Source organism: Parasteatoda tepidariorum, chromosome 2 (assembly GCF_043381705.1).
Source record: "Parasteatoda tepidariorum isolate YZ-2023 chromosome 2, CAS_Ptep_4.0, whole genome shotgun sequence".
Lineage (NCBI taxonomy): Eukaryota > Metazoa > Arthropoda > Arachnida > Araneae > Theridiidae > Parasteatoda > Parasteatoda tepidariorum.
The window spans coordinates 43,249,448-43,265,758 of record NC_092205.1 but is presented as its reverse complement, the minus strand read 5'-3'; the positions used below and the strand labels follow the sequence as shown (position 1 = coordinate 43,265,758).

At 28.6% G+C, this 16,311-nt stretch overlaps 1 protein-coding gene across 2 annotated transcripts in view; it reads left to right on the top strand.

The window, feature by feature from the left end:
* Positions 1–16,311, top strand: part of LOC107453327 (leucine-rich repeat-containing protein let-4) — a 157,996-nt gene that overhangs the window by 78,274 nt on the left and 63,411 nt on the right. The window contains exon 2 of one of the 2 annotated variants that reach the window (XM_016070105.3): positions 1,385–1,486. The gene's annotated coding sequence lies outside the window, so the exon portion shown is untranslated. Of the gene's footprint in view, positions 1–1,384; positions 1,491–16,311 lie in introns of both variants that reach the window. The other variant, XM_071177506.1, reaches the window with a different exon arrangement.

Here is a 16,311-nt window from a genome sequence, read left to right as displayed (position 1 = left end):
GGTTTTTAACTTTCAAGTATAACTGGAATTATGAACAATTATTTTATTTGGTCTGCATTATTTTTATTATTTTTATCTTGTGATGTTAAAAAATATGCACTTTCACTAAACGTGACTGGTAAAATGACCAGAGAGAGATCAGGTTCTTAGTTCATGTTTTAATAACGCTGCTGACTGAAAGATATAGTAAAATCTCATCCAGCCTCAAAAAAATAAAAGTATAGGTCAGCTAACAATTGAGGAATAAAAGAAAGTACTAGATAAAGAGCGCGTTTCTCAAATTGAGTAACTGTTCAATTTTAGGCCTTTTTATGGACATTTAAGTGCCTGCATTGATGCGTATCGAAGAACCATAACTGGTGGCTCAAATGATATGATTTAACACCGTAAAAGCGTTTAATTTCTTTCTGGGAATATAAGGTGCAAACCAAGAATCTTTAGTCAACAAAAAGCTTTGAAGAAGGAAATTGAACTGAGTAAACTAAGTAAAAATTCCGATCAGATTGCAGTGAAAAGTTCTTACAGTAAAATTCGCTTTTTCTTTTTTCGTAAAATTTTAAGGAACAAAAAATCTGATAAACAGTGATTTTTTTAATAATTTTTATTGTAAACACTAAATCACTGTAATTAAAGAAAAATATTGCAGTGAAAATCACGGTATATAATTCTTGGGAAATATGAATTTTACGATACAGCACTCAGAGTGCCAGTACTTTTTACTGTAATTTTATCCGGATATTTTTTTAATGTAGCAAAAAAATTCTAAAATTTTTATTAAAAATGATCACTGAAGATTTAGAAAAAATTTGCGAATGCACAAGACCATTTGTTCAATCTATTCCATCTACCCTATTATCTATATTTTTAGAATTATTAATCTATAGTTTACGGGTATTATCTCTATTTTAGGAATATTTTAAGAAAAATTCATTTAAAAATTTTCATTTAAAAAATTTAATCCTTTGATTAAAATTCTACGTAATCTATCAAAATAATTTGCTGCGTAAACTTCTGAATAATCTCTATATTAAATTTATTCTTATAATTTCTGTTAAAAAAAATAATATATTATGAAAATTGCTTTCTATAACAAGAATTCATCGAAAATATCATTGTATCTTAATTCAATAAAATTTATAAAATAACTTTACATCCATATATACCTTGTAAAAGCGCATTGTATGATCTGTTAATAAATAATAAAATGAGACTTTGATTAGGCGTTCTTTAAAAATTTCCAGAATCTCTACGAACCATAATGGAAAATGTAATGGAAGAAAAGTTATTAAGTTCACAATGCTTAAGGCGATTCTCATTTGAAATGTATTATTTTGGAAAAAGTTATAATTGAGTTTTATAACAAAAATTAACTTTTCTTATGTAGGGGTTGGACTTTATCATTCTGTTTTTTGGAGTATGAACAGATTTCAAAATGTATTTTTGATGTGCAAAGAAGCAAGAGTAAGAAGTTGAGAAATTTTGTAAAGTAAGTAAGTTCATTTTGAAATTCTCTCAAAAATGTATGTGCCTCTAATTATGTGATCTACTACATATTTGAGTTGACATTTGATAGCTTTAAGGCAGTTAAATTAGCCAAAATTGCCGTAATAAGCGATAAAATATAACTATGAATTTACGATAAAAAAAAAAACAATTTTTTTAATACTTTAATGCGGAAATTTTTGCCAAGTTCTCTTACAGACAAATGTGCGTCCAAAAATCTTCAAAGGTGTTTTTCTCGAAGTTAATTTCAGCTGAACTATAAAAAACCGATTCACCGATTGTCTTCACTGATCACCGACTAACTTCAAATCTTAACTGCGCACAGCAGTGGCTCTGGGAATAAAACGTTCGTCTCTCAATGAGATGACCCAGGTTCGAATCCCAGCAATTCTGCTCCCGACTCGCTGCTTCCGATCGAAAGTGCTGACGTAAATTACCCTCAGTGGTAGACGGATCATGGGTTAAAATACCTTTGCCATCAGGACAACCTTAGAAGAATTCCATGGTTTTTCCCTCAATGTTTACGCAAATACAGGTTAGTTCCATCAACCCTATGAAAGGTAGTTTACCCCAATGCTTGATCCAGGAGTTCCCTTGTCTTCTGATTTAGGATCAAAATTACAAAGCTACGATATTGATAATTACTTGCGTAAACTCAGAATTTGCTGTTCAATGCCGGATATAAAAAAATGAAGCAGTAGCTGCGTCTTTAGAATTTCATTCCTTACAGAAATATATATGATTGTATCACTTCAAACTACAGTGTTTTTTGTAAAACTATTAATTGTATTGAAAAAAAAGTATTATGTAATATTTTTACATTGCTTATAAGAAAACTAATTTAAAAATTCATCCTCCTTAATTTTATTTTAATTTTGTGGATTTTTTTTCTTCAGATTTTGATTCATTCATGATGTTTTTCTGCATTCTTTTTTTTTCAAAACATGCTTATTCTGTGAACCACGCAATTGTATCTGCGTGAATCATTGAAAAAACCGATTAAATGGAGCATTTGTAAACTCATACAGAACTTTTCATTTATAGCAATTTAATTTTATAAGTTAACATTTGCTTTAATGTTTTTATTTCAATTCTTAAAAGGGGGAAAATGAGCGCCACACCCACTTTTAGGGTTAATGACCTCTTTTACTATAGTGCTTTAAGATGAGCGCTTCACCCCACTTCGGATCAATGGCCTCTCGAATATAGTAAAAGCGCTCATCAGTATGGATGAGAGTTCAACTCAACTGATGAACTCTTACTACTGATGATGTAGCATGGCTCTTTACATAGCACGGTTTGGACAAAACAAATGCTTTTTAAAAATTTTGGGTATTTATTTTTTCCAACTATGGGTAACTAAAGCAAACTTTTTAATCTTAATCAAGTTTCAAATGAGATCCTCATTACAAAAGAATATTAAAAAAATTCACTTTTCCTCCTTTCCATCGATTATACATATGTTCTTAAAACATTGCTTGGGGTAAACAAATAAATCTTAAGACTTCTGATTACTTATTTCTTGAAAAATATGGGCAATTTTGAAGAAATTGACGCTTTCTTTATAATCTGGAACAAGTTTCAAATGATTTACTCATTACAAAAAATTATACAAATAACGCAATATATCCTTCCTTATAACTATAATAATGCTCCTAACTCAACATAGTTTTGACTAAACATCTGCTTCTTAAAAATCATGGGTATTTATTTTTTAACATCTATGGATATTTTTGAAATTTTGACTTTTACTTTGTAATGTAAAACAAACTTCAAACGAAGTACTCATTGTAAAAAATTATAAGAAATTCGCAAATGTTCTCCTTTATTTTTACATGTATTAACATAACGTAGCCTTGTTTGAACTAAAATTTGCGACTTAAAATTTTTGAGTGCTCAAGCATTTTTCTATAACATCAAAATCATATTAAATGAGTTAACCCTAAAGAAAGACAGAAATTGCTTTACTTATATGGCTGAAATTTTGTTTTACTCCCAATTTTAATAAAAATAGCTGATGAGAATTTTTAATGCGTAAGAATTTCAGAATATTATCTAAAAATGAAATGAGAAAAAGAAAGTTAAATTATTAAGGTTTTCTACTCTTGTAGACCAAAATGACCAGCGATTTAAAAAATTGATGAAAGAATCACTGAAAGACGATAGAAATACATAATTGCCGTGGTTTTCTATAATTTTCCATGAAATTTCAAAACTATTTGAAAAAAGTTCATCAACAAATGGCGCTGGTGACTAAAAACTCTAAAACAATTTTTTTTCTGCATTTCAGCTCATTTTACTTGGCTATTAATAGGAGCGTCAGACATCAATTAAAACTGAACTTATGTTAGCAAATTTACTGCTGCAAATCGTAGTTATATTTGTTGCTGTAGTTGTAGTTCATTTACGTCGCACTAGAGCTGAACAATGTGCTGTTGGCGACGATCTGGGAAACATACCTGAGGACGATCCGAAGACTTGCCATCACAATTTTGATCCTCAGCAGAGGGGATGGCACCCTCGCTTCGATAGCCCAACGACCTGCACGTGAAGTCAAGCACTTTACAGTAGAACAGTTTAACGAGGACCAATGCCACACACCCTCGGTCCCTACGCAGACTGATCCAAGTAGTCACGCACCCGCAGATTGACCGCAGCCAGTGATGCTTGACTTCGGTGATCCGGTGGGAACGGTGTTTTAACGATCAGTCCACTGCGGAACTAGTTATATTTGAAAACATTTTGCCATAATTTTTCTCTTTTATCAGCTCCATCTGATTTATAACTAATTTAAAACTTTGGTAAAAATAAATTCTCGGGTTTCTTTAGCTGCTCGTGGCGAGCAGTGCAATTTTATTTATTACCTTTTCTTTCAATCGATTTTTCATGTACTCTGTCATTTTTGACGCCGCCAATATTAGAACTGGACCTATTAACCCTTGTAAACGAAGCGTTATTTTAAAAATACATATTCATTCAACTATAAATATTCTCTCTGTATTATTACCTAGCAATTTCTTTCAAATACAATAATTATAGCAAACCAACAAATTGCATGATTTTAAGGTATAAGAATTATTTCGCAGGAAAAAAAACATTTTGTTTCAACGAGTATTTTCTTTACAAATTCTCTATCACGCACTCATTATTTTCTTTCTAAGGCCGATTGTTTTTCTCCTCGTAATGCTACAAACTTACTGCTTGATTGATAAGACCGGAAAATACCATTATTAGAGTCGTTGAAAAGCTTCAGCCTAGACAAAATGTTAAGACTGTTTTTTGTCTATTTTTTTTTCTTTTCAAAAAGGAACAAATTATTTTCTAGAGCGTTTTAGGAATATACTTAAAATGAGAAAACGATATTTTTATAGTTTCCGTTTTGTTCTAATCGAAAAAATTCACGTTTACGATAATTATGCATAGTGTTACCTTAAAATACCACCAAATTAAGGATTTTACTCATAATTATTTAAAAAAATAAAAATATCTAATTTTAAGCTATTTTTAACTTGGTAAAATATTTTGAAAATGTAGTAAAGAAATGAGTAAGGAAAATTTTTTTACAGTGCTTAAGATTCTGCAAAAGTAGTAAAATTCTTTCTCAAAATATTTTTAATCCTGAAAAATTTTTAAAATTTTATAAATGTCTTTTCACAACACATTCACCCAAACATTTTTTCAACTGTAAAATTTATTTATTAAATTACAACTCCATTAAAAACATTGTAGTGAGAAAAAACATCCCATATGTGGTTAACCAGTTTACTTACCAGAGCTTCGTCACAATTTATAGTAAACCACCGCACACAACTCATTTTTAATATTTATTATTATTATTTATCACAAAAAATATTTAGTTAATGATATAAGTGCTTAACCTTACAAAGTATACTAGACTTTCCTAGTTCAAAAAATTCTAGTCATTTATAACTGCGTCAATAAACATCTTCCTAATAAATTCCTCTGTAATAAAAATTTATATGGAACTGTACTAATAGATATTTAAAATGTCAGTGCTTGTACATTTCATTCCATATTTTTTATGTGTTTAATAATTCATTTAACACACTAGGCTCATTAAAAATTCTAATGCCCATTTTTATATACGACAAAGAGTCTTTGCTTCCTGCTCACTACTGTCACGTGTCCCCGTGATCAACTGTAAGTAAAAAAAAAATTTATAATAGATGAAGAATAGGTTCAAAAATTGGGTATTCTTTATTACATATTTCAAATCAGATGGTGATTTCAAAAATAGCATGCTTTTATAATTTTCCATTTTTAGTGTTTGCTGTTAAACAAAATAATGTATTTTCCTGGTAAAAAATTATATTATAATAAAATCTTGTAAATTATGCTAAAGTTAAAAAATAATTTTCTTGCAAAAGTAATTTTTTCAGCTTTCTTGAAGTTAACTGCATAATATAGAGTTTAGAAGTCAAAATAAAATTGCTGTTAGAATTTGTTTATTTCAAAAAACAAAAGAAACAATTGTGTTTTTTTTAATTGCACTAATATGTGTTTACTATGCACAAATCAAACAACTAAGAAACAATAAAGTAAGTAAATAAATCATTTAAAGTGTTCATTCTCAGAGATAAAGGGTGCACTTTTTTTAATTCGATAAGTCAAACGTTTTATACGAGTAAATTTAATATAGCAAAATGTTCTTAAATTCTTATTAGCTAACTGGCTATAGTTCTGAGACTCATAAAAAAACTTGATAAATGCTAAAAATGAGTGTTAATTCAAAGAAAAACTTTAAGTACTAATAAAAATTGAACAAAATAGAATAGTATGTTATCGGAAAAAAATCTACTTGGTAACATAAAGAAAAAGAATTTGAAAAATGTAAAAATATAATGAAAAAATTGGTTGAATAGTTCTATGAATCACACCGTGTGCGGATAATTAAAAATTTAATTTTAAAATTAAGATTTTTGGACGCTATGTAAGAGACTGAGATATTTTAAGATGCTTAAAAATTTTGGCTACATATTCGATATCTCTTTAGTTTCGGCATCTTTAAACTCTTTGTAGTGACTTTTAAAACATCATCAATATTCCAGACAATCGTTGTTGATACCTCAAGAGTTTGGTTCAAGACGACATAAAGATACCTTTTACATAGTTAGCATTTTCGTTTATATTTTGTTTAGCTATTAAAACATGCATTGTATAATTGATAAATATATTATTCCTAACAAATGCATACTTATGCACACTACTGAAACTGAATGAATTTTCGAATGAATCAGTTGAAAACTAAAATTAATAAAAAGCAAATACATTACGACATTCCCTTAAAAGCATGTTTTTATAAATCTTGACATTCGTTTATAATATTTTATTCAAATATCTTAACGAAATTAAGTATAAATTTGTAGACAACTTAAAAAAGAAGCATCGTATTTCATAATTAAAAAGCGAAAACGATATCGATTCAAAACAACGAAAAATCATGAATAAAATTTAAGCTAGGTTTGCGTAAGTCAAATTTCTTTTAGTTTTACCAAATTTAGGCATTAATCACTCCATTTAAACATTTTTTTTCAAAGTCGGCAATTTATTTTTTAAAAATAATTTATTTTATGATTTCTTCCACCTAATAAAAACATTTGAAACTTCATTGTAGAAAAATACGCAGATTAATTTGGTATTAAAAAAAATATGGCTCATGATACAAAACTTTTTAGTCCACCATAAAATTTAACAAATAATAAATAATTGTTACAACTTATTCTTGTGCATGAAATTATTATTGAGAAAAAGAGTTTCATAAGTGGGCGTAAATTTTCAACTGTACAATTACTTTTAAAAATATGATAAAAAACAAAAAAAGTGAAAGTAAAATTAAGAGGATCAAACTTCAAACCGCTCGTCCCTACTAAACTATTAGGACCCCAATTTCTAGACCTTACTTGTCACCCAGTCGGTATAAACAAAAATATTATGGATAAAAACGAATGCACAAGTAGTTTTAATTTGTAACAGCAACCATGTTATTCATAATCCTTATCAATATTTATGTAACCTTGTGGCATATCTCAAAAGAAAATCGTTTTGGAATTTTAAATAAATCCTTCAACCTCCAATCCATTTATTATAATGTGAACTTGTTCTTTTTAAACACAAGAATATGAAATACATTAGCATATTTTAATAAAAATGAGTAAAATATTTGATCTAACCAAGTTATTAACGAAGACATCTTTCTTTCTTGATTACATTGTGATAAGCATAAAAAACAAGAACTGGTTTTCAATCATTTATTAACAAACCTTTGTGCTTTAAAGAAAACAAAGAATGAGTTATTAATTGCCATTTTCACTGAATGATATTTACTTTGATGTACTATTATTTTTACATTTTATACTTTCTTTAAACTTTTATCACCCGCCTTCTAATTTATTCAAAACTATGTGTTTGGAAGGAAAAAAATATCTTATGCATAAATAACGATGTATGTTTTGTTTATAAAAATGTTTTTTTTTCCTTTTGAATGCTTTTTTTTTCTTTTTCTTTGGAATGGTGATAATTACTGTTTCTAAACATACTTTGAAATAAAATGAGATACCTCGGTTAAACAAGTGAAAAAAATTCTGTTTTGTTTGGAATGCATGTCGGAATTCCTTTCTTACATGAAGTTTTTTTTTTTTTCAACTTTTTTTTATTTCCATAAAAATTGTTTGAACTGTTTTTTAATAAATATAATGTTACTCGAGCGAAAAGGATAAATCTTTTTTTTTATGTATTTACAAGTAATCTTTTAATCTTTAATTAATTATTCAACAGAATGTGTTATACAATATTTTAGACATTGTTAAATACAGTTAAAAAATATAATACTCTTTGTATTTTTAAAGCATTATTTTTTCTTTTCTTTTTTTTTTTTTTTTTTTTTTTTTTTTTTTTTTTTTTTTTTTTTTTTTTNTTTTTTTTTTTTTTTTTTTTTTTTTTTGAGTTGACACCCTTGGATTGAACTTGCATTATTGCTATTCAACGTATGATGTGTTTTAGTTAGCTGTTTACAGGTTTGTCAATCTCTTCAGAAAATTTCAGTTGCGAGCTTTGCTCGCTTATACTTAATACTTTAGAAAAAAAAGTATCTTTAGAGATAAGTGCTTGCGATGCTGTGCTGTTGCTGCATCACATTTACGTCAGACTTCTAATATATGGTCTTTTCATTTCTTAGTTAAGCTTTTTCTATTCTTTATCGTAATCCTAATTTGTTTTTCTTAGCTCAATTTATTCAGTTTGAATTATTTTTAACCGTGGTTGCCCTTTAACCTTAAATTAATAGAATGATTTTTAAGTATTTAATTTTATTTTAACGGTTAACCGTCAGATCACGTCTTTGTCTGGAAGCGCATTTTGGCGGTTCTTCATATTTATCAAGCAACTGAAGAAGGTGAGCTTTTCAACAACGGAAATTAAAGGCAAATCTTAGTTGCTCCCTCCCTGATGTGCGCCTAGAAATAGTTGAAATCTTTTTAGTAATAAAAAACTTTTATCTGTCGTAGTTGCGATACATTTATTTTAATCAGGTTATTTTTAATTTATAAATATTCAGTGACATAGGAGTCAGTAAACATTTGATCGTAATCCTAATTTGTTCTTCTTAGCTCAATTTATTCAGTTTGAACTATTTTTAACCGTGGTTGCCCTTTAACCTTAAATTAATAGAATGATTTTTAAGTATTTAATTTTATTTTATTTTAACGGTTAACCGTCAGATCATGTCTTTGTCTGGAAGCTCATTTTGGCGGCTCTTCATATTTATCAAGCAATTGAAGAAGGTGAGCTTTTCAACAACGGAAATTAAAGGCAAATCTTAGTTGCTCCCTCCCTGATGTGCGCCTAGAAATAATTGAAATTTTTTTAATTAATAAAAAACTTTTATCTGTCATAGTTGCGATAAATTTATTTTAATCAGGTTACTTTTAATTTATAAATATTCAGTGACATAGGAGTCAGTAAACATAAACAACACAACAGACATCATCCAATCTTATGTTTTTTTTCCTGTGAAACACACGTTTTTCGTCTTGTTATTCAAGGAGAACGTTCTGTTTTGGAAAAAACCTTTTATGCTAAGTTGCTCAAATGTAAAACCTTCGAACAGAACCCTCGTTTTTTTTTTTTTTTTATTTCTCCTCGAATTGTTTTTCTCGGAGAGTCTTAATTCATCAAGTATTACTCATTATAATTTTTGGCAAAGAAAAATTCTTGGAAAATTGTATAGTAAAGACCTTTTTAGTAGAAAAGAAAAAAAAGCATAGTTCTGGTTATAAAACAAAAACANAAAAAAAAAAAAAAAAAAAAAAAAAAAAAAAAAAAGGCAATCTAAACTGTAAGCATCTGGTAACTTTTCCGTCCGGTAACGGTTTCCCGTAAATACTGATTTTCAATTCTTATTGCCACACATACGACAAAAAATATAAAACGGGAATGAAAATTTAACCGAATAAATAATTGTTATGTCATATATTAATTATATTTTTTAAAGCATGCTGGTAATTTTGCCCATACTCTATACTCTTTTTCGCAGTGTCAAATTAGTTACCCTCTTGCGTATTCTTACTTATTTTTTCTTACAGTTTCCCTTTTTTGAATAATTTATTTAATAATCCCGGAGCTCAAACCAAGGAACACTATAAACTATAAATTTCTAATTACAGAAGAAATCGAAAATATTTTCTCCAAACACACATCCGAACTACCCACATATTATAAATTTCTGAACATTGAAGTAGTTGAAAAATATTTTGCCCAGGTCACACGTTCAAATTTCAATATCAATTTCTACACATGAAAGTAATTAAAAAATATGCTTAATTTAATAACAGAAACATCAATTCCTAAACATTGAAGTAACTGAAATATCATATACCTACTTCACGTGTTCAGATTATAAGTTATTTATTTTTAAACATTGAAAACACAATTTTTGAACATTGAATTAATTGAAAAATACTATACTCAGATCCTAAGTCTAAACTAATATGGTCCATTTCGAAAAACAAAAGTAATAAAATATTGTATCCAAGTCAAGCTTACAAATATTTATTATTTACAAATTATTGTATTTACTTCTAAATATTGAAATAATTGAAAACTGTGATCCTCAGGTCACTTGCCTAAACTTAGCTTTCTGGTTTCAGGTATCTGTTGAGAAATAACTATAATTTTTAAGAGTAATAAACATTCACAAATTTATCAAAAGCTAAATAAAAATTTTATTCGAGTAGCTTTTAATTTAGGAAATTCGAAGTATATTTTACGAAACCAGATGAAAATAATCAAGAAATTGTCATATATAGAAATTTAAATATATTTGTCTCTAATTTAATAGTTCATGCTGAACGCGTAATTCTTTTTAGTTTCCATAAGGAAAAATATATGGAATTTATGGTACACCCCCTAATCAATAAGTTAATTTTTTTCAAGTATTTGGAGCAAAATTCAACATTATCAATAATTTAGTACCCTAAATAACTTAATATTCAACTAATTTAGTAACCTAATTATTCACAGCCAAACTCCAAAAGCATTTCAGTTCCTTAGTTGGGAAACATTGCACAAAACAACGCTAAACGGACATTCTAGAACAGAAACTAAATCAACAAAGTCCCCTCCTGCTTCTTATCAGGGCTAAATGACTCCCCCTCTAACGTTAAAACAGGCGTTTGTAGTGCCATGGTGAAGTACTAAACATAAAGCATTCTAAAATTCTCTAAAAGCCGAACCATTAAGGACCTCTCACAGTTCTGGACCGGAATGTGGATTGTCTAAGAGGTCACGCTTAACTACTCTAACTTAAATTGAACATCATTTCTGAGTCTGTTGTGGAGTTTCCGGTGTGGGGATAAAATTTTGACTTCCCTAGTATAATAACATTTCTGCGACTCTGTCGTGGACACACCCTGGGTCGAAGAATTTCCTGACGGAAAACGAAACCGTTGTCACCACACCCGATTTCGTTTCTCTGTTCCTGTTATTCCGTCAAATACCATGTTAATATGCTTTAATTGAGCTGTCATATTTTTGACGTAAAATCTACTTTTGGAAAGAATATTAAGTTAATATCATGATAAGCATTAAAATCATGGGTGATTTTGAGGGCATACTTGAGGGCAAGTCTGTAAAGGGTATAGCATACCCATAGTATTTTGATTAAAAAATTTTTAGAATTGCTCTCAGTCTACAACTAATTTTTCTTAAGACATTTTGTAATATTTTTTCAGACTTTAAAATTCAGTTACATCCAAATAAATGTTCATTTTTTAATAATTTATTCCCTTATTTCATTCTTCAGTATAATTACTCATACACAATTGTTACTCCGTATTTAAGTTATTTATTTTTTATCATTATTAAAGCATTTTACTGTTATAATATTTCAGTAATATTAGATTATTTTATTATTGCTAGAGCATTTTACATTTTCTAAGGATTTTATTATTATTTACCCTCTCATGCGTATGGGCCTCCTATGGTCATATATATATATATTTATATTTTTTAAAGCATGCTGGTAATTTTGCCCATACTCTATACTCTTTTTCGCAGTGTCAAATTNTATATATATATATAACAGTTCTTGGAAGCCTCACCAGGTGGCAGCCCATTCACAATAGTTAAAATGCGATCTCTTTGGAATTGAAGTCGATGGGGGATTCAAAAGAAGTAAAATCTGATATTTTGTTTATTTATTTTGGAGAGCATATTGTGTTACTGGTAAGGCTGAAATTATTTTATGTCTTCGTAAACCTTATAAATAAAGCTTGAATATTATTATTTTTTTTGGAGGGCATATTACATTACTGAAAAAGTTGGCATTTTTTATATCTTCCTGTACCTTATAAATAAATTTTGAATTATCATTCTTTCCATTGATTAAAATTATATTATGTACCACCAAAGCAAATGCCCTCACGTAGACACAAATCACCAATTTTTGAAATTACACAGCAAAAATTTCCAAAAATAAATTATTTCACTACAATTCGGAGATACTAAATGAGATACAATACAAAGATACATAATAAAGATACAATACTAAATATTTTTTTATGACAAAATGTTATTTGATATCTAGGAATCAGTGTCTAATTTTTACCTGATCCTATTTAATGTTAATAATAATTAGTAATAATCAAATAAGTATGGATAATATGAATCGTGGGCATGATGTATGAGAAACATTATTATCTTCAAATCATTCTTAATACAGAGAAAAAAATTATTATTGTTCTGTTAGAAACTGCTTAAGGAATGCTTGGCAAGCAAATGTATTTTGAAGGAAATAGTAAGGAATAGCCATGATTAAAAATAAATTCTCCTCATATTCATCGATAAAATATTAGCAACGAGCATAAAATATTAGAAACGAGCTAGTCTTGCTCATTTTATCTATCGCAAAGAATACATTAATATATTTTGAAGAAAATAGTAAAAAATAGCCTTCATTAAAAGTTTACCCCTTATTTATAGATAAAATGTTGGCAACAAGCTAATTTTGCTTATTTTGTCAATCGAAGAAATGGAGAAATGTATTTTGAAGAAAATAGAAAAAAAATAACCTTGATTAAAAATTAATCCCATTTTTATAGATAAAATACTAGCATAAAATGTTAGCAACGAGCTTATTTTGTTTATTTTATCTATCGAAGAGAGTATACAAATATGTTTTGAAGGAAATAATAAGAAATGGCCTTCATTAAAAATTCACCCAATATTTATAGATAAATGAATTTAGAAAACTACTGATCCGTCTAATTGTGATTAATTCAATTAAATTTATTATGGAAAAGCGGTCTTTCAAACTATTCTCAGTAAACTTGCTATCATTGCCATAGAAATACTTATTATGATTAAGAATACTTTAGAAATACTTAATATTATATTCAATTTTTTTTCAGGATAGCTGCCAAAAATATAATAAATAGCGAATCTTTTAAGCCATGCTACAAACAACAGTGCTTCTTAATAAATTTGTCGTGATTTATATGTCGACAAAATAATAATTTAAATTCGTTGACAACAATTTATGACAAACATTAATCTTTATTATCTTGTACCTAAGTGATTAGCAGAAAGAAAAGCGCAAGCAAGCCCTTTTTTACATCATGTATTTTCCAGCCTCTTCTTAAATGCTAGCTTAAAGATTGCATTTTGTAAAAATCTCCCTAATTTTTCAAAGAAAATGTATAATTACGAAAATTCTGTAAACAAATTCTCGCAACTTTTTCTCTCTAAGTTTACGAAAGTTTTAAAGATGGCCTTATTACAGCAATTATTTTGTCACTAAAGACCTAAATGTATACGTTAATTATCTCAAATTACTTTAATTTTTCAATAAATAAAAACAGTATACTTTGCTGTTATGAGATGTATTTTCAAGTAGTTTCTTGTGAAAAAGCATGAATAAAAACCGTAATTTTAAAATAAATCAAACATCTTTTATAACAATAATAATATCAATTAATAATTCTAAATTTATTAATAAATCTCAGAACGTTCTGGCTCAATCGCATTTCAAAATGTGGAAAGATTTATTGCAGCAATTAATTTGCAACTGAAAACCTAAATATATATGCTAAATTATATCTGATTGTTGTAATTTTTGAATAAATATAAAAACCAAACTATTATACATTGCTATTATGAAATGGGTTTTCAAGCAACTAAGAAAAAACATGAATAATAATAGAGATTTAACATTTTAAAATCAATCAAATATTATTATTAATGAAAGTAATATTTAAAATTTTAATACTGTTCAAGTTTTTCAGGTTAAATATATTTTTAAACAATGAGAAAAGATTTATTATAGCAATTATTTTGCACGTAAGAACACAAATAAACTAAACTCAGTGGCGCGACAGCCCTAGAGGGCCAAGGCCTACTGTGCCCATCTCAGTTCTCTTGACCTTGGGCTCTGGGGTGCAGGGCAGATGTTCCGGTCAGGTGGTCAGCCGAAAGCGGAATCCCCAGTGTTTAGTTCCCAAGCATGCTTGGTACTCACTGTTTGACCCACTGAAGGGATGAAAGGCTGAGTCAACCTTGCCCGGCCCGAGGATCGAACCAGGGACCTGTGGCACGACAGCGCGATGCGCTACCGCTCAGCCACCGGGCGTCAAGAACACAAATGTATACGCTAATTTCCTCATATTATTTAAATTTTTTAATAAATAAATAACAAAAATATTATATATTACAATATATCTATTTTCAAGTAGCTGAAAAAGCTATGCAACTAAAAAGTTATCTAAGCCTGACAGATCGTTACTGAGAATCGTTACTCTTGAAATCTTACCAATCGCTACTCTATGTCCTAAAAATATGTACTTAGGCAAAGAGAAAGTAAAAAGTTGTTGAAATCTGACCAATCGTTACACCCGGGCTATAAAACATATATATTAAGTCAAGGAATAGGTAAAAAGCTATCAAAATTTGAAAGCTATCAGAATATTAAAATGCATGCAAATTGGCAGTTTAACTCAGGATTACGCATTAGGAAAGTAATCCTGAAATTTGCTTTCATTTTGATATTCTAAAAACATATTTTCAGTTTTTAAAATTCTTGGTTTACTCCACGTTTACTCCATTCGTTACTCTACTACATTTACTACTACTACGTTTAGTACCACTACGTTCAATACTACTTACTCTACGTTTACCTAAATTCACTTTTCTCTTAATTTGAAATTTAAAAATACGAATAGAGGCGAAACAGAATTTGGCGTAAGAATATTTTACCGGGATTTGGCGCCTTTCTAAGCACTGTAAAAAATTCATGATAAAATTATGGTATGAAGTACCGGCACTTTGGGTGCCTCATCAGTATAATCCATTTTTACCGTAAAATATTGCACGGTAATTTTAAACGTAATATTTATTTAATTAAAGTGATTCGGTGATTTTACGCTAATGATTAGTGTTACGTTAATTAATTTTTACCTTGATTTGATCCGGATTTTTTTACTCCACAGAACTCCAGAAACTCTTTTTACTCCAGAAACTTTTTTTACTCCAGAAACTTTACTCCACATAAGCGTTCAAATTACTGGTATTATGATTCGACGTTGTGCCGATTTCTCGGAAATTGTAGTTGTGACAGCTTGAAGTACCATTGCAAATAATATCCTTTTTTATTATATCTATTAATCAAAAGAATTTTTTTTCATTGCATAATTTTACCGACACTGTTAATTAAACTGAACTGGAAAAAAATTCGGTTTTCCAAAAAGAAATATAATTCTATACTTTATTCCAAAACTGTTTGGTAACATTTAATTCCAAATTTATCTTCGACCCCTAAAAGTAATTATATATTTAAAGTTATTTTTTGTGTACATTTTTTAATGAAAACACCTTTCTTGATATCGTCATGGGGAAAAAATGATTTTCCTAAACATAGCTGAAAAAAACTGTATATTTTAAAGTGCTTTTAATTTAGGGGTATCTCTAAAGAAATAACTTCATTACCCTGTCAACCATCCATTAAATACGGAGAGGCTGTTTTTCTATCTCTTCACTTCATAGAAGAAAAATAATAATATTTGGTTTTAATCGACCCCTTTGAAAAGAAGAAAAAAAACATAAACATTGCCTATAAGAGATACGAACCATTCTTTTAGAAGGTATTAAAAACACCTCCCAAAAATAACGCATTATTCCCTTCGATGCTCAAGATGTTGCCATTTAAGTGGATTTTCCGGTGATAAAGTAGTGAAAAGTAAATTGAGTTTTGGTTTTTTATAACAAATAAAAAAATTGTTATCACTGATATCTGAGTAAGAG